The 22850-nt window shown below is 39.1% G+C and overlaps 3 long non-coding RNA genes across 3 annotated transcripts; all 3 read left to right on the top strand.

Annotated features, from left to right (window-relative positions):
- Positions 1 to 3518: 3518 nt before the first annotated feature.
- Positions 3519 to 9658, top strand: LOC135333805 (uncharacterized). Its single transcript, XR_010394062.1, has 3 exons — positions 3519 to 3701; positions 3842 to 9219; positions 9271 to 9658. It is a non-coding gene; the product is annotated as an uncharacterized LOC135333805 (long non-coding RNA).
- Positions 9659 to 10375: 717 nt separating this feature from the next.
- LOC135333811 (uncharacterized) lies at positions 10376 to 11560 on the top strand. The gene is made up of 3 exons (XR_010394073.1): positions 10376 to 10810; positions 10859 to 11278; positions 11326 to 11560. It is a non-coding gene; the product is annotated as an uncharacterized LOC135333811 (long non-coding RNA).
- A 7182-nt stretch (positions 11561 to 18742) lies between these two features.
- On the top strand, positions 18743 to 22085 carry LOC135333807 (uncharacterized). The gene is made up of 6 exons (XR_010394068.1): positions 18743 to 19054; positions 19105 to 20284; positions 20337 to 20537; positions 20611 to 20948; positions 21054 to 21254; positions 21302 to 22085. It is a non-coding gene; the product is annotated as an uncharacterized LOC135333807 (long non-coding RNA).
- Positions 22086 to 22850: the final 765 nt, after the last annotated feature.

Raw genomic sequence — 22850 nt, 5'->3', positions numbered from 1 at the left:
GATCGCAATTTAAAGTGTCATCAATTGTATGGACACTTCTTGTTATTTAAAGGAACTATATACGGGCTGATGATCGTCCCCTATTATAGTTCGCTATAGTCTCCAGAGTGACCTCCTCGCTACCCCCACATCACTGAGCAGCTGTCTTGTCCAGCCAAGTGGAGGATTTATAAGTGGTATCAAAGTATGGACACTTTTTGTCAATGAACTGTGCACGTCTAGATAAAGACGGTAAAGTGCATGTGACCTGAGGCTCTTGGAGGGGGTGGGTACTTACGTTTTTATCCAGACATTTATTCCCTCTATCGTCTTTCTATAGACGTGCTCAGTTCATTGACAAAAAGTGTCCATACTTTGATACCACTTATAAATCCGTAATGTGTGTATCCATGCATGGTTACTTTATTGAATTGTTTTAGTATGTGATAGTGTTTTGTGTTTTGTTTTGTGTAATTACAATGTGCACCTATTAAATAATGTCATTTTCTAGGAAGACTTTCTTTCAGTGCAGTGCATGGTGTCCATATTTACAGTGATCGCTCCATGCATCAGTGGACTTTAGCTCTGTGTACATGATCATCAACAATGAACCTACGGAGGTGGGTTGTGCTCTTTAACTACCTCATGCAGTATCGGCATTCCCACCCCGCCACCCCCAAACGTCCTTCGGTGACCGTCCTTAACGAATATACCTAATGACAGGGTCGACTCATTACCCTGACTCTAAAATTAATGTTGATCTCTCTCTCCTCAAAGATGCCTCGAAAATCACATCACAAGGTTCTAACCACTCCATGCAATAGCCAAGTGCCTGGCAAGGTCTCCATCTCACATAATGAGGCAGCTGTACCAGGAGAATAGTATATTGCCACCTCTGATAGATCCCCTCGGAGGAGGACAGAAAATCTGTGTGGGGTGACGGCAAGATGTGTGTGGAGGTGCGAATTAAGTATCTTGCCATAATTATTACGTTTAACCCACTGGAGAACCTCCTGGCCCGTAGAAACGTGAGTCATGTGACTTGCATATAGTTGAAGCTGAGCCGTGGGAACACCGGTATATATACTGGGAGAAGCCTTTATGGTGGACCTCACTCAGACGGGAGCATGACATGTATAAGCGGAATCATATTTACTTGACAATGTGTCAACTGGAGAACAAGCTTTAACATTAGCTTTGAAATGTTCAAATAGATATTATATATGTGCTTAAAATTATTATTATTGAAGATTAATTTGTCGGAATCATAGATACTTCAGTGGTTGAAACTATAAGTTACATGAAAGAGTGTTTTTCACTCTAACAGTTAGCTGTTAATTGTGTCATAATTATACTGAACAAATAAATGCAGAGTGACAAGCAACATTGTAAAGAATTGTCCTATACCAGCGACCCTATTAATATTGATGGATAATTATAACATATGGCACTCCACATAGAATCGTTCTCTTCTCTTAATCCTCATTGAACTCACTGTATATACATGTGTATCCTCCAATTGATATAATACAGCATGCTAGTCTGTCAAAAGTATTTTTATGTCAGATGACAACATATACATGTGATTGTCAGAAGGGTCTAAACAAAGGTGTGAATATAATTATACTGTCTATACATACAGTGTATTACATGCACAAATTAAACAGATCTATGTACCATATATACCTGCATGGTATTCATGTGGTTCAGTGCTTATAATTGTTCGTTTTTCACAAAAATAGCTTCTTCCATGTCTTTCGAACATTAGTGTACAGGTAGAGGAATACAAGTGGAAAAGACAAGCTATGCAGCATATCCAGAATAAAAAACTGATATTTTTCTATGATAATAGCCCAGTTACCATAAAACTCTTCCACACCAGCCTGCTTTAAAATATAACCCGTGAAAGTGTGGAAAAGATGCTTAGTATATGCTATTGCACACTAGAAGAACTGCCATTAGCACAGGTAACAATATCATTCGTCGATTCAGTGATGTTTCAATTCTATTTTCACATCTAACAATGAAGCTCCTCTTGAATATTCGAAAGGTCTCTATCGAAGTTAGAATCGTAACAATAAAGGCAGGTGTCATCGTTAAAACTAGGAATATGCAATAAAAGAATCTGAAACAATATTTCTTCCTTCAGGATCCGGAGAATCATAGCCGTAACAGAATTTATGACAAAATAGTGGATACCTAGCCAAGCCGTTGGTGATAGTATATACAACTGTCCAGAACATAGCTACAAGAGCTGTTATTGTTGTGAAAAAGAAACTTCTTTTATAGCCATTTTGCTTCCCTTTCATTGTGAGAAGCTGCACGACACTCAGGCAGGTCACAGCTACAATTGAGTACACTGTGAAGAATGCTCTTGGTGCTTGTAATGGAACTATCGTCCATATTGTACAATGACAGTAACGAATGGACGCAGGTGAGTTCACACACTGATCCACACAGACAATTAGTTTGTCAATGCAGACACCGATCAAAAGATATCCAAAAAGAACTAGCAGTGGCTTGTGCTTGACCTTGCTCTTAATTAAAGCAACCAGCACTGAAATATTCAGAAGTAGTGTGGTAGGAAGAAGCACTCCTAGAAAGAGGAGTAAATTAACTGCAGTCAGTGGCACCCAAAGAGGAAACTCCAGAGAATTGTTTAGAGCAGTTGAGTTCATTTAACTTAATTATTATACACTATTCAATCTATGTGACAAGTTATACCACTGTTGACTATTATACCCAATTAGTTTGTATTTGCATACATGCACACATTTTTGTGAAGTATTGAAATCAATCTATTGCATGATAAGTTTGTTAGTAATCGAATTTTTCTGTTGGGAATTACATTTTACAAATTTGCCGTATGGTGATGTACTGTATAGCAGGTAATTTTTCTGGGGACAAAATATCCGTGGGTCAGCAATATTGAGACATTTTGTGGGTAATATTTTCGTGGTTGGAGCTTGCACCGTGCAGGTAAAGGTAGGCAAGGTCGCTTCATTCGTGGGTAAAATATTTGTGGTCAGACCTTCAACCACGAAAACCACGAATATTTTGTGAATAAAAGAAAGTGTTGTACCCACTAAATACACAAGGAAATGTTTTCGTAGTTGTACAGTTTCAAATTTCACCTCTGTATAGCAACAAACGAATATTGAAAACTCACTTCGTGGCCCCCTTTGAAGATCGTACGCAAAACTTATCTTTAGAATAATTATATCCATACCGAGCAAAAAGATATCTGAAAGTGAGTTACCAAGTGCATTGATTATTATTACGTACTGAAATCTCATCCAACTGGCAAGAAGATATCAATCGGATTGACGGAAAATTCCCTACTTTGTTTATAAAATTGAAAGCAAAAGAAGTGTCGTACTCACTAAAAAAAACAAGGAAACGTTTTTATGGTTGTACAGTTACAAATTTCACCTCTGTACAGCAACATATTATTAAGGAGGAAACTCGCTTAATTCGTAGCCCCTTTGAAGATTGTAGGGAAGCAAAAGAAAGTGTCGTACTCACTAAATACACATGGAAGCATTTCGTGGTTGTACAGTTACAAATGTCACCTCTGAAGATCGTAGGCAAAACTTCCCCTCTTCATGAATGTATAAAAGCCGGCTCCACCGAGCAAAAGAAAGTGAGTTACCAAGTTATTATTACGTACTGAATCTCATCAACTGGCAATAAGGTATTGGACTGGAACTACTGACCTCAGAGTGAGTGTGGTAAAATTAATTATGATTCTAGACAGCATAAATTTAACCTAGGTAGCTGCAATTCTTTATTCATATGCATGGCGAGCGATATCTAGAGACTAAATATACATGAATTAATTCCATCTCAATTGCACTTTCAGATTACTGATAGCTAGGAAGAAAAAACTCACAGCTCTGGTGAGTGGTGACAACCATTATGATTCGTTTAGCTGCAACACTTCTCGGCATTTGCATAACTATTGTTTGTAGTTCGCAGCACTATCATATTGTGCCTGATACTACTGCATCTATTGACTTGTGTTCTGAATTTCCGATTGGCACTTGCTCCACTCTTGACCAGTTTGCTCAAGCAGATATATTCTCTGATGATAGGGCCAATCTCACGTTGACATTTCTAGAAGGGGATCATGTGCTCACACAATTGCTTACTATTCATGATTTTTTGTGTGTTCAGATAATTGGCTGCAATTATTCTGTATTGACATTCAATGAGACAAGAAGTCGAATCGAATTTTCAAACATCACAAAGTTGAGCGTTGATCACATATTCTTCATTCAGTATGCACCGTTCTTTGACTACTTTAAACGAGGCTTGAGCATTAGCACAACACAAAATGTTTTCATATATGATAGCTATATTGTGGGCTTTGAAGGCACTAAACAAGATATTGGTGTGCTAACCGTTAGTGGTGCCCAAAACACACAGATTGAAAATGTTATCTTTCTGAATAATTCTGGCAGAGCACTTTTTGTCGAATCGGAGAATGTAAAAATTAAGGAAGGAAAATTTGAGCAAAATTCTGGTGCAATTTTCATTAGTGCTACTCGTGCCAGTATCAGTAACACTGAATTTATTGAAAACCTTAATGGGGCCATTCTGATCAACAAAGGCATTGTTAACATAGCCAATTGTGAGCTAGCAAATAACCAGGGATTGTATGATATAGATCTATATGATGGCTACATTGGGGGAGCTATTGTTGCTGCTGGAGGCAATTTGACGATCTCTAACAGTACTTTTTATGGCAACAGTGCTGACTTGGGTGGAGCAATTTTAGTTATTCAAGGTAGCCTGTCTCTTTCTAACAGTGCGCTAACCAACAACAGAGCTCTAGAAGGTGGAGCTTTGTTTATACATTCAAGTGATTTCTTAATGACCAATTGTACTGTAACAAATAACAGAAACCATGGGATACGTGGCGGAGGGGCAATTTTTGGTACGAGGTCCGGCAATAATTTATCAATTTCCAGAAGTGATTTTGTTGATAACAATTCTATAAATGGTTATGGTGGAGTAATTTTAGTTGAAACTGGTGCTCTTTCGATCTCCAACAGCCGGTTCATGAGCAACACTGCTTATCAAGGTGGTGGAAGTATTATGGTTGAATATGGCAATGTGTCTATTTCAGACAGTGATTTCAAAAACAATGTTGCAGCATACGGTGGAGGCTTTAGTGTTTGGTATGGCAATGTATATATCCTAAATTGTACATTTAACAATAATAGTGTCTCATATAAGTATGGTGGAGGTTTTTATATTCGATCAGTTTATTTGATAGTTTCTAACTCCATCTTTACAAGAAACAAAGCGAAGGTTGGAGGTGGAGCAATATACATTCAAGAGCACACACTTTTCATAACAAACACAGTGTTTACGAACAATTCCGCTCGTAGTGGTGGAGTTTTAAGCATTTCTAATGGAACAGCCCAACTCTCTAACATTACTGCTTTGTACAACGTTGGATATGCTCAAGGAGTGTTCTATATTCATGACACAACTACAGTTATATCCAATTCTACATTCATTGGAAATTCAGCAATGCAATATGAACTTGCGCTATTTGGGGTCATCAGTATTTTAGAATGCACTATGAATTTTTCAGGAATGAACACAATGATCGACAACATGGGTCCTAGCATTAATGCGTACTCTGCATCAGTATATTTTACAGGCCCAACGAATTTCAGCAGCAACCATGGTATCGATATTAATGGTGGAGGACTTTCTGCTACTCTGAGTCAGATTTACTTTAGCAGAACAGGAGCAATAACGTTTTTTAACAATTCAGCTGATAATGGAGGAGCAATATTTCTAGGCGAGAGTTTGCTTTATGTATGCTCTCAGCATCTCTTCGTTTCACATAACACAGCACAACATGGTGCTGGGATATATGGGTACCAAAGCACAATAAAGTTCAAATGCGATGACAAGAAACAGAATAGTGAGGTTGTCATTACAAACAACTATGCCACTCATAGTGGTGGTGGTATTTGGGCTTTAGGAACAACCATTCAACTGTTACAATCAAATGTCTACCTAGACCATAACTCTGCTGCATTCAATGGTGGTGGTATGTTCTTACAACAAAACTCCAAGATTTATCTTCTGAAGCATGGTGTGGACTGTACATACGATTGGTGTCAAGTCAAGCTAGAAATAATAAATAATTCTGCTTTGTTGGGAGGAGGAATATTTGTAGCCGATAATTCAACTGGTAGAGGAGCATGTAGGGGAGGTTCATCAGATAAAATTGTTCGAACAAATTATCTCGACAATATCCTTTCTGACTGTTTCATTCAAACTATTAATTTTCATGGATCACATGAGTCCCTTGATTATGTCAAAACTCTTCTTTCTGGCAACACTGCAAAACGTTCAGGAAACGACATCTATGGAGGTCTATTGGACAGATGTACTGTGAGCCCTTTAGCTGAATTGTATGGGTTATGGAATGCAGAAGACTATATCAGAAAAACTGTAAATATTACGAGCAATTCAACAATATCTTCAGATCCCGTACAAGTTGTTTTTTGTACTCCCACAGAAATATTTACACGAAAAGGTGAATTATTTAGAATAAGTGTCAGAGCAATTGATCAAGTTGGAAATTCTTTGAACGCAACCATACATAACTCAGTAGTCACCGACAGTGGAATTGGTCGCCTCAAAGAAGGGCAAACAGAACAAACAGTTGGGGATATGTGTACTGAATTGGAATTCAATGTGTTTTCAGAAGACAATTCTGCTCTAATAGAACTCTACGCTTATGGGCCATGTGTCAACATAGGACTTTCAAAGAATACTTTTAATGTTACTTTTCTTCCCTGCACTTGCCCATTAGGATTCCAGCCATCAATGTCTCGAATCGAGTGTGTATGTGAGTGTGATGTGAAATTGCAATCTTACATAGCGAACTGTTCTAATGGCTTCCTCAGAATGGAAACTGGCATATGGATTGGGGTTACCAACGATACTGATGGTGAAATAGGATACATTGTTGATAATTGCCCTTTTGATTACTGTGTTAAGGAACCAATTGACGTCAGTTTGAAAACCTCTCACGAGATAGACAGACAGTGTGCATACAATCGAAGTGGTGTCTTGTGCGGTGAATGTGAGCAAGGACTCAGTCTTATTCTGGCTACCTCAAAATGCAAGGAGTGTTCAAACACCTACCTTCTTCTTCTGATTCCATTTGCCCTTGCTGGTATAGTATTGGTTACATTTATTCTCGTATTCAACATCACCATAGCGACAGGAAATGTTCATGGCTTGATTTTCTATGCTAATGTACTCGCTGCTAATAAAGCTGTATTCCTTCCCTTTGATAATGTTCTAACTGTAATCATATCATGGGTGAATCTTGATTTGGGAATAGAAACCTGCTTTTATGATGGGGGGATGAGTTCTCAAGCAAAAGTACTCCTTCAACTTGTCTTCCCAGCCTATTTGTTTTTTCTGATGCTTGGAATTATTGTTCTTTGCAAATACTTTGACTCAATTTCCAAACTTCTTTCCAATGCCAACCCTGTTGCTGCACTATGCACACTTTTCATGCTTTCTTACTCCAAGCTGCTGCGGTTCACAATTTCTGCATTGCAGTTTAACTTTCTCAGGTATCCTGATGGTTCAGATGAATTGGTTTGGTTGTATGATGCCAATGTACGGTACTTTAACCCTGAACACACAACTCGATTTATTGCTTCTGTTGTAATCCTCACTGCTGGTGGATTGTTTACTGTTTTGATTTTCTTTGGCCAGTGGTTTCCTCACTGCTCAAAATTAAAGATCACGAAATGGACAAAAAACACAAAATATATTGGTTTCATGGACGCATACCATGCTCCATTCACTCCAAAGCATCGTTACTGGTTGGGATTGCTTCTCTTTTCTCTCATTGCTTACAACATCATAGCTGCCTTTGCAACGGATACCTACTTACCTATTATCTCTGTTGGGTGTATAGCAATTGGCATATGCTTTTTCAAGCTAATTGTTAAGAAAGTGCACAAGACTTCGCTTGGAGATCTAATAGAAACACTCAATCTTACGATTTTAGCATACGGAACCTCTTATGTGCGAGAAATAAAAGGGAATCAGTACATACTAGCCAACTTTTCCATGTCTATTGCTTTCATTCTCTTCCTAGCAATCGTGTGCTTCCATACACACAAGTACGTTCTTAAGAAGACAAATGTATGGCTAAAAGTGATCAACTGCTTTAAAAGCAAGCGCATGATGATGGATTTGAATCTTCGGCGAAGAGCTGCTAACGAACAAGAAATACAACATGTGTTAGTTGGTGATGAAGATAATGATGTTGATATAATAGACTTCATCAATGAGCAAAGAGAGCCTGTTGACACAACTTACAACGACAGACCTGAAAACGAAGAACCTGGAAAGTATATTACTCCTCCTATAATCACACCTGCCTCAAGACTCGACCAGTTGCGAGAACCAGCTCTTGACGTCCTTGCTCCTGTTACTACTGAAGATTATCAACCAGCCCCACCCCGTCCTCAAGCTCGTAACTGTTCAGCTGTTGTTACTTGTACAGTTATTGAGGTCACACACTAACTTTAAATACATGCACCATTAATAGACGATTAGCAAAAGCGATTGTCCTTGCATAGACGTAACTTAGCCTCGATCCCAGGCCGAGTTTTCGCTTTTATAACGGTTAGGCAAACAACTGGGCCTGGTACTAGTTGTCTGCGCATGCGTCAGTCGTTCGTCAGATTCTGACAAATGGATATTCTTGACTTTCCTGACATTTATATTCGTGTACTATCGTGTACTAGAAGTCAGTTCCTGTTTTATCATTATTGGAATCGGCTCTTAGCTGAAGCTTCTCTCTTCTCTGAAGCTTATTCTGAAGACTGAACAACAAGGGAAGAGGTATAAAGCTTTGTCAAGCTTGTTAAGGTCAGATATTTTTGTGTGGGCCCTATGGCTATGCTATCAAGTCTTGTTCATGTTTGGCAAGATCTACCGGTAGGTAGACTATAGTTTCATCATTAATATGGTGGATCAAGTGAAGAGTGTGAGCTAGAGAACTTGGTGCTGCCATCATCAGCTCGTCGACAATGACACTATAACACGAGAAATTTAATATGTATAGATCTACACGTATTTAGAATGTCTACTTCTCTGTACAGGAGCAATGGCTAATATCCAGCTATCCCAACAGTGCTCCTCTTGGCTATACTAACGGACGAGACTGGACAGTTTGAGGTAAGGGTTTAACCGTCTTTGGTTTCTTTTAATATTGTCCTATACTCACAGGACTGGAGTATGACCTGCTCATTCGAGCGTTGCTGGGTAGCTCAGAGACATCAAGAGAATCTACGTTTTCTCAAGCAAAATTTAACTGAGTTACGAGTTGGGGCCTAGAATCAGAGAAGTCCAGCAGCCTGCTAAATCTTTTTGAAACGTAATTTGAAGGCATTCAATCATCCTGAAGTTTCCCTGGGTCACTGTAATCGTGCTGCAGCACAACTGGCAACTCCCCAGGCCTTTGTGAAGCAGCTCCCTATGTGCATCTTTTGTGTACTCACTCTGTGCATTTTCTGTGTACAAATTTCGATTATTGATTTATTAAATATTTTTGCCGACCACAAATATACAATGAAAATTTGACGCATGCACAGACAACTAGTACCAGGCCCAGTTGTTCGCCTAACCGTTATAAAAGCGAAAACTCGGCCTGGGATCGAGGCTAAGACGTAACTATATAGGTGTAGTTATTTAGTACTCATGATCTTTTATGTAAAATAATTATGTTTACATTATCATTGATTCTGTCCACATGTGTGTATTAAAGCCCATATATATAGGTAAGGAAACCGTACAATAACTTTATTGCCATAAAATTGGCATTCAGGGTACCGTATAGTGCTGGGGAGATTCAGTTCAGTTACTCGGCGATGATACCGGATGATCAAGTTCGGTTGTTCAACTCTTCAATGTAATTTATAATACACAGTAAAAACACATTTGTTACAGTAACATAAAACATGTAAAATGAAACACATCTTTTGAAATTTCATGTAAAATTGACATAAATTTCTGTTATTTTAACACTAAAATACGATGATGCATCTCATATAACGTAAGTGTTTTTGCTGTGTACGTATACAATTGGTGAGCAATCTGTGGCACTTTGGAGTTGGTTATCTGTTGCTGAGTAATAAGCTTAATCAACTTGGTAAGTTAATAGAGATTGCACAAAACACGTGTAAGAGTAAAACTAGAAATTACACTTAAATAGAACATAACATAATCTAGAACATTCCATGCATACATGTCAAGTGTCCATACAACTATAAGTGTCCATGTATTCTAACATTATCTTCCGTTGATCATCATTGAATTCACTGTGCACGTGTTACTGTAGTCCATGCATCGTAGCCATCAAGTGATAAATACAGCATATATACCCTGTACCAAATAGTTGTAAAGATTCTACATAATTATTTTGATGTCAAATGACATGTCAGAAGGGTCTAAACAAAGTATAATTATATATGAACAAAACCTACTTAAAATCTATACCCTGCATGCATATGGTTCAGTGTTTATTGTTTGTTACACAAACATAGCTTCTTCCATGTTTTCCGAACATTAATGTACAGGTAGAGAAGTACAAGTGGATAAGACAAGGTATGCACCATATCCAAAATAAAGTACTCGTATTTTGACATGATATTAGCCCAGTTTCCATAAAAATTTTCCACACCAGCCTGCTTTAAAATCAAAGCACTGAGAGTGGTCAAAAAGAAGCTTAGTATGCCATTGCACACTAGAAGAACTGCCATCAGCACAGGTAATAATATCATTCGTCGATTTAGTGCTGTTTCAATTCTATTTTCAGATCTAACTATGAAACTCCTCTTGAATATTCGAAAAGCCTCTATCGAAGTTAGTATCGTAATGACAAACGCAGGTGTCATTGTAAGCACTATAAAACAAATTACTGCAATAAAAAGTTCTGTAACAATATTTTGTCCTTCTGGAGATTCATTTTTATAGCAGAATATATGACAATGTACTGGATATCTTGCCAAGCCATTTGTGAGAATATGTACAACTGTCCAGAAAAAAGCTACAAGAGCTGTTATTGCTGTGAAGAAGCAACTATGTTTGTAACCAATTCGCTTCCCTTTCATTGTGAGAAGCTGCACGACACTCAGGCAGGTCACAGCTACAATTGAGTACACTGTGAAGAATACTCTTGGTGCTTGCAATGGAACTATCGTCCATCTTGTACAATGACAGTAACGAATGGACGCAGGTGAGTTCACACACTGATTCACACAAATAAATAGTTTGTCGATGCAGACACCGATCAAAAGGGATCCAAAGAGAACTAGCAGTGGCTTGTGCTTGACCTTGCTTTTGATTAAAGCAACCAATACTGACACATTCATGAATATTGTAGTAGGTAGAAGTACTCCGATAAAAAGAAACAGGTTAACTGTAGTTAGTGGTATCCATAAAGGGAACTCAATAGCATCGGTTGCATTCATAGTATTTGAAGAATATGAACTTTATGAAGTCTCTATAATTATACCGACTCGGCTAAGATTCTATAATTCTGTGTTTGTGTCGAGAAAAATACAGGATGAACTGCTGACTCGCTTAATAGATAACACTATACTTTCTCAACATTTGTTATACATACAATGTACATGTATTCCCTTGATTCTGATGTAGATCTTTGATAGGTGTTGCACCAACTCATTGCACCACTATAAAAGGCAGGCCCGGACTTTCTGCTGTTTTTGACAACATCCATATCCTTTATACTGTACAGTAGATGCAACTATGATACAAGTAACCCTATCTGACTCCATGGAAATCAGTTCATGGGAGTCCATGCAGAAATCTCATAAATCAGTCGCCCTCCTTTATGAAGTCTATGAATTGTCTATAATTATGCTGCATGGGCAAAGCTACTAGACTTTACACTATAATTCTCCATGGAAATATCGGATGAACTGTTGACTCGCTTTAATAATAACACTTTCATTTCTCATTTATTACATTTGTGTACACAGACTCGGTTAAAAGTATCGATATTGGGTTAATTTCGCATCTATGTATAAATAAACACAAAGTTCCAAGGATTGGATGTTGTTGAAAACATCAGCAATTCAAGCACTGCCTTTTATAGTGGTGCAATGAGTAGGTGCAACAAATATCAAAGATCTACATGGAATCATTCAAGGTAATACTGTATGTATAATACATGCGCATGCATACACACATCATCTCATGATCTCGATCACCACAGACTTAAGAGTCAAGTAATAGCTAATTCCAGTTTAGCCTCAATCCCAGGCCGCACTTCATCAGGGAAAGTTTGAGTTATTGGGTGGGAGGGTGTCTTAAGTTAAAAAGCAGATTTCATCCACTGCATTTACACACAGTGCAACATGCCCTATATGTTCTGGTATACTGCAGTGCAATATATGGTTGCTATGGTAGAGTGATGCAACATGCCATAATTATACAGAGCACTGGATTGCTTTGATCTGCCACTCACCAGGCACCAAGTTTACATTAAAGCGCGGCGTATATATATTATATATAATCAGTTAACACTACATGCGTGCATGGTCATTTCCCGAAAATAAGAAATCGGTCATGTTGCAAATTTGAGAGCAAACTGCATCCCATTTTAAAGAGCTCCGTTTAAGCTTTCAGAAAATCAAAAAATCATTAAGGAAACTGACTCGCGATCACTTTACTGCATATAGTGCTGCCATGCATGGAGAGCAGTGATTGACAAAAGTCCTTCAATCTGGTGATGCCTAAAATTATGTCATACAGATCTAATACATATATAGATCTACCTGTATAATATTAAGCAACATTCCTAAGCCTTGGTGCAAGCTTCAGTTTCGAATTCTACTCTGGAACTATATATAGTGCTTTACATTGGATCAGTGAACAGTAAAGTGAATGGTACTATGTCTCAGAGCAACCAACATAGAACCTCTGCCAGGACCTGTGACATGCCAGTACACGGACCATGACAGTTGTCTATCCACCCTATAGCCTCCAATTGATAATGCAGCATGCAATACCAAGTTGGCAAGATTTTCATTATATGTTTTGTCTGTATACCATTTTATATTTTGATGTCAGATGACATCATGTTATAAATAAACTATTCAGATATATAAACCCTGCAGCTTATTATTCGTTTTTACACAATAACAGATTATTCCATGTCATTGTGTTTATTTAGTGCAGAGGTGGAAACAAGTGGAAAAGACAAGCTAAATCTTTGCACTGTATCCAAAATAGTGCTTCCACTCCATCAGTTTTTGATATTAGCCCAGTTTCCAAAATTAATATTTCGTGAAACACAAATCTAGAAAGGAACAACGGAAGAAGCACGTACTCCTTTGAATTTCTCAGGGTTCCAGATTTGCTTATTCCTAATGCCAGTACCGTGCGGGTAGAAAATTTCGAGGTGTTTAATTTTAAGTTTTTTGTGGGTGGCTGCAGAACACGAAAATTAGGAAGGCTTCGTATGCGCATACGAGATAAGTGCCACACCCTAACTCCACGAAATTTACTGCCCGCGAAATTAAATTAAATTGTCGCGAGGGTGACGCAACCATTATGATTCGTTTAGCTGCAACACTTCTCGGCATCTGCATATATAACTATTGTTTGTAGTTCACAGCACTATCATATTGTGCCTGATACTACTGCGTCTATTGACTTGTGTTCTGAATTTCTGATTGGCACTTGCTTCACTATTGACCAGTTTGCTCAAGCAGATATATTCTCTGATGATAGGACCAATCTCACGTTGACATTTCTAGAAGGGGATCATGTGCTCACACGACTGCTTACTATTCATGATTTTTTACATGTTCAGATAATTGGCTGCAAATATTCTGTATTGATATTATTCAATGATACAAGTTGAATTGATTTATCAAACATCACCAAGTTGAGCGTTGATCACATATTCTTTGTTCAGTATGCACCGTTCTTTGACAATTTTAAACGAGGCTTGAGCATTAGCACAACACAAAATGTTTTCATATATGATAGCTGTATTGTGGGCTTTGAAGGCACTAAACAAGATATTGGTGTGCTAACCGTTAGTGGTGCCCAAAACACATAGATTGAAAATGTTATCTTTCTGAATAATTCTGGCAGAGCACTTTTTGTCGAATCGGATAACATAAAAATTAAGAAAGGAAAATTTGAGCAAAATTCTGGTGCAATTTTCATTAGTGCTATACTTGTGCAAGTATGAATTTATTGAAAACCTTAATGGGGCTATTCTGATCAACAAAGGCATTGTTAACATAGCCAATTGTGAGCTAGCAAATAACCAGGGATTGTATGATATAGATCTATATGGTGGCTATATTGGGGGAGCTATTGTCGCTGCTGGAGGCAATTTAACGATCTCTAACAGTACTTTTTATGGCAACAGTGCTGACTTGGGTAGAGCAATTTTAGTTCTTTAAGGTAGCCTGTCTCTTTCTAACAGTGCGCTAACCAACAACAGAGCTCTAGAAGGTGGAACTTTGTTTATAGATTCAAGTGATTTCTTAATGACCAATTGTACCGTAACAAATAACAAAAACCATGGGATACGTGGCGGAGGGGCAATTTTTGGTACGAGGTCCAGCAATAATTTATCAATTTCCAGAAGTGATTTTGTTGATAACAATTCTATAAATGGTTATGGTGGAGTAATTTTAGTTGAAACTGGTGCTCTTTTGATCTCCAACAGCCGATTCATGAGCAACACTGCTTATCAAGGTGGTGGAAGTATTATGGTTGAATATGGCAATGTGTCTATTTCAGACAGTGATTTCAAAAACAATGTTGCAGCATACGGTGGAGGCTTTAGTGTTTGGTATGGCAATGTATATATCCTAAATTGTACATTTGACAATAATAGTGTCTCATAATATTATAAGCATGGTGGAGGTTTTTATGTTCGATCAGTTTATTTGATACTTTCTAACTCCATCTTTACAAGAAACAAAGCGAAGGTTGGAGGTGGAGCAATATCCATTCAAGAGCACACACTTTTCATAACGAACACAGTGTTTACGAACAATTCCGCTCCTATAGTGGTGGAGTTTTAAGCATTTCTAATGGAACAGCCCAACTCTCTAACATTACTGCTTTGTACAACATTGGGATATGGTCAAGGAGTGTTCTATACAACTACAGTTATATCCAATTCTACATTCATTGGAAATTCAGCAATGCAATTGCGCTATTTGGAGTCATCAGTATTTTAGAATGCACTATGAGGAATGAACACAATGATCGACAACATGGGTCCTAGCATTAATGCGCACTCTGCATCAGTATATTTTACAGGCCCAACGAATTTCAGCAGCAACCATGGTATCGATATTAATGGTGGAGGACTTTCTGCTACTCTGAGTCAGATTTACTTTAGCGAAACAGGAGCAATAACAATTCAGCTGATAATGGAGGAGCAATATTTCTAGGCGAGAGTTTGCTTTATGTATGCTCTCAACATCTCTTCGTGTCGCATAACACAGCACAACATGGTGCTGGGATATATGGGTACCAAAGCACAATAAAGTTCAAATGCGATGACAAGAAACAGAATAGTGAGGTTGTCATTACAAACAACTATGCCACTCATAGTGGTGGTGGTATTTGGGCTTTAGGAACAACCATTCAACTGTTACAATCAAATGTCTACCTAGACCATAACTCTGCTGCATTCAATGGTGGTGGTATGTTCTTACAACAAAACTCCAAGATTTATCTTCTGAAGCATGGTGTGGACTGTACATACGATTGGTGTCAAGTCAAGCTAGAAATAATAAATAATTCTGCTTTGTTGGGAGGAGGAATATTTGTAGCCGATAATTCAACTGGTAGAGGAGCATGTAGGGGAGGTTCATCAGATAAAATTGTTCGAACAAATTATCTCGACAATATCCTTTCTGACTGTTTCATTCAAACTATTAATTTTCATGGATCACATGAGTCCCTTGATTATGTCAAAACTCTTCTTTCTGGCAACACTGCAAAACGTTCAGGAAACGACATCTATGGAGGTCTATTGGACAGATGTACTGTGAGCCCTTTAGCTGAATTGTATGGGTTATGGAATGCAGAAGACTATAATTATCAGAAAAACTGTAAATATTACGAGCAATTCAACAATATCTTCAGATCCCGTACAAGTTGTTTTTTGTACTCCCACAGAAATATTTACACGAAAAGGTGAATTATTTAGAATAAGTGTCAGAGCAATTGATCAAGTTGGAAATTCTTTGAACGCAACCATACATAACTCAGTAGTCACCGACAGTGGAATTGGTCGCCTCAAAGAAGGGCAAACAGAACAAACAGTTGGGGATATGTGTACTGAATTGGAATTCAATGTGTTTTCAGAAGACAATTCTGCTCTAATAGAACTCTACGCTTATGGGCCATGTGTCAACATAGGACTTTCAAAGAATACTTTTAATGTTACTTTTCTTCCCTGCACTTGCCCATTAGGATTTCAGCCATCAATGTCTCGAATCGAGGTGAGTGTGATGTGAAATTGCAATCTTACATAGCGAACTGTTCTAATGGCTTCCTCAGAATGGAAACTGGCATATGGATTGGGGTTACCAACGATACTGATGGTGAAATAGGATACATTGTTGATAATTGCCCTTTTGACTACTGTGTTAAGGAACCAATTGACGTCAGTTTGAAAACCTCTCACGAGATAGACAGACAGTGTGCATACAATCGAAGTGGTGTCTTGTGCGGTGAATGTGAGCAAGGACTCAGTCTTATTCTGGCTACCTCAAAATGCAAGGAGTGTTCAAACACCTACCTTCTTCTTCTGATTCCATTTGCCCTTGCTGGTATAGTATTGGTTACATTTATTCTCGTATTCAACATCACCATAGCGACAGGAAATGTTCATGGCTTGATTTTCTATGCTAATGTACTCGCTGCCAATAAAGCTGTATTCCTTCCCTTTGATAATGTTCTAACTGTAATCATATCATGGGTGAATCTTGATTTGGGAATAGAAACCTGCTTTTATGATGGGATGAGTTCTCAAGCAAAAGTACTGCTTCAACTTGTCTTCCCAGCCTATTTGTTTTTTCTGATGCTTGGAATTATTGTTCTTTGCAAATACTTTGACTCAATTTCCAAACTTCTTTCCAATGCCAACCCTGTTGCTGCACTATGTACACTTTTCATGCTTTCTTACTCCAAGCTGCTGCGGTTCACAATTTCTGCATTGCAGTTTAACTTTCTCAGGTATCCTGATGGTTCAGATGAATTGGTTTGGTTGTATGATGCCAATGTACGGTACTTTAACCCTGAACACACAACTCGATTTATTGCTTCTGTTGTAATCCTCACTGCTGGTGGATTGTTTACTGTTTTGATTTTCTTTGGTCAATGGTTTCCTCACTTCTCAAAATTAAAGATCATGAAATGGACAAAAAACACAAAATATATTGGTTTCATGGACGCATACCATGCTCCATTCACTCCAAAGCATCGTTACTGGTTGGGATTGCTTCTCTTTTCTCTCATTGCTTACAACATCATAGCTGCCTTTGCAACGGATACCTACTTACCTATTATCTCTGCTGGGTGTATAGCAATTGGCATATGCTTTTTCAAGCTAATTGTTAAGAAAGTGCACAAGACTTCGCTTGGAGATCTAATAGAAACACTCAATCTTACGATTTTAGCATACGGAACCTCTTATGTGCGAGAAATAAAAGGGAATCAGTACATACTAGCCAACTTTTCCATGTCTATTGCTTTCATTCTCTTCCTAACAATCGTGTGCTTCCATACACACAAGTATGTTCTTAAGAAGACAAATGTATGGCTAAAAGTGATCAACTGCTTTAAAGGCAAGCGCATGATGATGGATTTGAATCTTCGGCGAAGAGCTGCTAACGAACAAGAAATACAACATGTGTTAGTTGGTGATGAAGATAATGATGTTGATATAATAGACTTCATCAATGAGCAAAGAGAGCCTGTTGACACAACTTACAACGACAGACCTGAAAACGAAGAACCTGGAAAGTATATTACTCCTCCTATCATCACACCTGCCTCAAGACTCGACCAGTTGCGAGAACCAGCTCTGGACGTCCTTGCTCCTGTTACTACTGAAGATTATCAACCAGCCCCACCCCGTCCTCAAGCTCGTAACTGTTCAGCTGTTGTTACTTGTACAGTTATTGAGGTCACACACTAACTTTAAATACATGTACCATTGATAGACGATTAGCAAAAGCGATTGTCCTTGCATAGACGTAACTATATAGGTGTAGTTATTTAGTACTCGTGATCCTTTAAGTAAAATAATTATGTTTACATTATCATTGGTTCTGTCCACATGTGTGTATTATAAAGCCCATATATATAGGTAAGGAAACTGTACAATAACTTTATTGCAGGGGCGTAGGCAGGAATTTGAGGAAAGGGGGGGCTGAGCTGAAAGGGTGTGAAGAAAATTTTCGGCGACCAGAAACCACACCTCCTAATTAATGACTCATTTCCGGTGTCATAGGATAGAACCTCTGGGTGACAGTTTCTCCCCCGGAGCCTGCGGTCTTAGGACAATGCCTCCCCCCCCCCCCCCGGTGGTTTCGTCCTAGGACAGAATCCCCGCCCCCAGGATATATCATCCGGGTACATGTACCCTGTCAAAGCTTTAGCGTTGCGCGTGCATGCGAAATGTATAGACTGTTAGCAATCAGAATGGCTACTCAACAAGAGTATGAGGACATACTGCTGTACAAGACTGCTGCTAGCAATGCTGGCCAGAAGAAATACAGAGACGGGCTTTCCACTAATGACAAGAGAAGTATAAGACACAAAGTTCAAAGATATGCTCTGCAGCAACAATGCTTATACCTGCCTGAGAAGGACAGCACTAGCATGCATAGAATGAGAAGAGTTGTGGTGAAGCAAGAGGAGAAAAGCAGGATACTAAACATGTGCCACGATGGACTGGATGCATGGAATGCATTTTGGGAGAGACAAGACTTATGGAAAGGTATATTTATCATCATATCTTATAATATTATATCTGTTTCATGCATGTAGGTTGCTCAAGATTTCTACTGGAAATGCCTACATGCTGACGTCATACATGCAGCTCTGCAAGCACTGCGACAAATGCCAACGAACGAATCACCAACTGCAGAAGCCCAGAGCAGAACTACATCCCATCCCTGTGACAAAGGTCTGGTACAGAGTTGGTATTGACTTGGTAGGACCTCTACCTGAAACAAGCTCTGGAAACAAGTACATTATCACGCTCTCAGACTATTTCTCTAAGTGGCCTGAGGCTGCCCCACTCCCATCAAAATCATCAGAAGGTGTAGCAAAATTTCTGTTTGACACATTTTGCAGGCATGGGTGGCCAGCCAAAAGTAATTCAATCAGACCAAGGAAGAGAGTTTGTCAACGAAATCAACACCCGACTTTTTCAGTTGACTGACATACAGCACTGCGTATCAAGTGCTTACCACCCACAAACAAATGGCCTTGATGAACGCTTCAACCAGACTCTAGTGAACACTCTCAAGAAGGTAATCGATTCTAGTACTGATGACTGGGATCAGCATCTCTCTGCTGCTCTTTATGCCTATCGCATATCTGTGATGTACTCTGTACTATGGACTATTGGTGTCATAATTGGACAACCCTTTGGATCATTGGTTCCAGACTGTTCTTATTTATTCTAGATTGTTCTCAATAGACTCAGGGATTTTCTAGTTGTTTCCTGTTCTTTTATTTGTTCTAGATCATTCTAGATACTTAGATTGGTATATAAGCAGGTGTGTTTTGTTATACAGTGTGTTGCAATTAAATGTTGAAGGTCATTCTATTGTGATTACGTTCCGAATACAAGGCATACCGCTCGGCTTTGTTACAATATCAAAACAGGTAAAATTTTAAATGCATGCATATATTATTTTTTTTATTGTAGGCATCATCAAAGTACACACCCTTTTCCCTAATGTTCAATCGCCACCCGCGGAAAGCTGTTACTTTTGATATGGATCAACGAGATGGTGCCGACGCTATAGAAGATAGAGGAGATGCTGACCAATTGAGTGGAGAGGAGACTGAAAATGAAGAAGACAGAGAAGACATGGATGGAATTCTCCGAAGGTTGATGGAAATTCGTGACCACTGTCACCTCAATGCCAAGGAGAACATTGCTGCTGCACAGCAAAAACAGAAGCAGCAGTATGACAACAAGCATAACTCTTTGAAGGTATTATTTTATATAGCAAACTTTAGCTTAATTTTTGCCATTTTTGTCGTAGAGTTATCCAGTTGGCAGCAGTGTCATGCTAAAGAATATGGCCAATTCTCATCGAATGGGAGGGAAAATGGACTGCACCTGGAAAGGTCCATATATTGTCCATAAGATCCTTGACAAGGGTAGATACGAGTTGCAGTCTGGGAGCGGCAAAGTATTGAAAAAGTGTTACAATGGGTACTGCTAAAGGAATACTACTCTCCAGGTAAAGTGTGGCTAGCAATAACCTCCTTCTGTCGTGTTCCTTGCTATATAATTATGCTTAAAACATTTTACAGAAACCAACGATGAAGAAAACACTCTTCCTGGCTCTGAAGACAACCACTCTTCTCCAGTCAAATCACCTCCTATAAGAATAAACGAATGCCTGACGTACCCTCTCAAAATCCTGACCTACCCTCTCAAAATCCTGACCTACCCTCTCAAAAGCCTGATGTACCCTCTCAAAATCCTGACCTACCCTCTCAAAAGCCTGATGTACCCTCTCAAAAGCCTAACATATACCCTCTCAAAAGCCTGACCTACCCTCTCAAAAGCAAGATAAGCGTGATAAGCGTCCTCTTGACACAAAAGATCCTTGCAAGTCACCTCCTATAGAAAGAAACAAAAGAGTCAGGTAATAATATTATATCATAACATGTCTATTTTCTTGGTAGAATATTCTGTATAAGCTGTGTATATATCTTGTACAATTCTTAGACTTCTGTGTATATGATTATAGGAACGATGTGGCTGAAGACCCTAGATCTAAACCTCTTTGACAAACAAGTGTTGAGTGCAATAGGTGGTATGCTCTCCGACAAGCATATGCGCGCAGCCCACCAGTTATTATCGATGCAATTCCTTAAGTTTGAAGGCTGCTATAATACTCTCTTGGCCCAATTAAAGGCATTTCCACCAGTTTCCAATAATCAAGGCCCAGGTAAGACAACGTTTATGTAATTATGATAATTTTACTTGTACATGCAGCTGTGAAAATCTTCTTTGTTGAAGAACGACAGCACTGCATGGATTGCCACTTCTCTGTTTAAGGGTGAACTGTATTTGTACGACAGCTGCTTCAATGGAACGCTTTCCCCAAGTACTGAGCTCCAGATAGCACAAGGCCCATTAATTCAATGCAATGGGCTGTTGATTTCTGTGGTGGCTCTCCAGCAGCAAGATGGTGCTATCAACTGCGGACTATTTAGCATTGCTGCTGCATATCACGCTGCTATGAACGATAATGTGGATTCTCTAGTGTTTGATGAGGCCAAAATAAGAGCACATCTCATTAAGTGCTTTGAGAAGGGCAAACTCTCACGGTTCCCTTGCACAAAGAAAGCGATGCCCAAAAGACCAACACCACAAACCATTGCCATTACAATATACTGCATGTGCAAGAGACCGGACTCTTTTGAGGATATGGTCATGTGTGACAAATGTATAGTGAGTGGTATCACTATATCGCTGTGCCAAAATTCGCAAAGAACCAGTAGGTGATTGGTTTTGTTCTGGTTGTATCACTTTATGATTTGTGCACTTTTGGTTATATTTATTGTACTTCTTTCTCTTGCATTGTTGTATATATTGAGTATTGAGATCTATAACATAATAGATACAGCATCTATTGCATCTAGTTAGGCTTTGTCTATGGCTGTTACTTCGTAGCCTAGACCAGTCCTCTCAGATTACCTGTGGACTGACTTTCACCTGCACCGCAGAATGGGGGAGCTCTGGTCCTGGAGTAGGGACAGAAACTCCGGGGGGAGGAAATATCCTAAGGACGGAACCCCCCCCCCCCCCCCCCCCCCGGAGCTCCTGTCCTGGGGGAGGCCGTGTCCTGTGACACCGGGAATAGTTGTTGTACCAGGAGTGTCTGGTTGTGTACAATTTATAATGTTACAATAACTTGTTAATATGCACGAAACAATGCTAATACAGTGCTAACTACATGTACATGCAATGTATATGATAATGTAGCTGATCAGTTACTTTGCTGGCTCTTCATCAGTACTCAGGCTGGCAGTACTAGAGGCTAGAGCTTGGCAAACTGGAACTAGAGCTTGGCAAGTTGGCACTAGATCTTGGCCTTGACTCACGCTTGAGAAATAATGGTCCAGTTTCTGCAACATAGTTGCTGCTCTCAATCAACCTCTGTGGTAGATTATTGATCAGTTGCACAGTGCATTGCGCATGTGCAAGAAATAGTTTATAGCCACACCTGCTTCAATTAAATGGTGCATGCTAAATTAAAGAAGCTAGCCAGCTAGCTAGCTAGCTGCTTAGTTACACTGAAGAATCAAAGTTACTAGTATAGTATAGAGCTAGCTCTTGGACATGCTGTTTGTCTGCCACTAATCTATACCAGTAATTCCCAGGCTCAGTGAAGACAGTCATCAGAGAAGGTGGGGCTCTTAGTGTGGTTTTTGCAGAGAAAGGGGGGGCTCCAGCCCCCAAAGCCCTGCCCCTCCCTACGCCCCTGTTATTGCCATAATTGGCATTCAGGGTACCGTATAGTGCTGGGGAGATTCAGTTC

Source organism: Halichondria panicea, chromosome 3 (assembly GCF_963675165.1).
Source record: "Halichondria panicea chromosome 3, odHalPani1.1, whole genome shotgun sequence".
Classification (NCBI taxonomy): domain Eukaryota; kingdom Metazoa; phylum Porifera; class Demospongiae; order Suberitida; family Halichondriidae; genus Halichondria; species Halichondria panicea.
The sequence above is the reverse complement of the archived record's forward strand: the minus strand, read 5'-3'. Positions and strand labels throughout refer to the sequence as shown.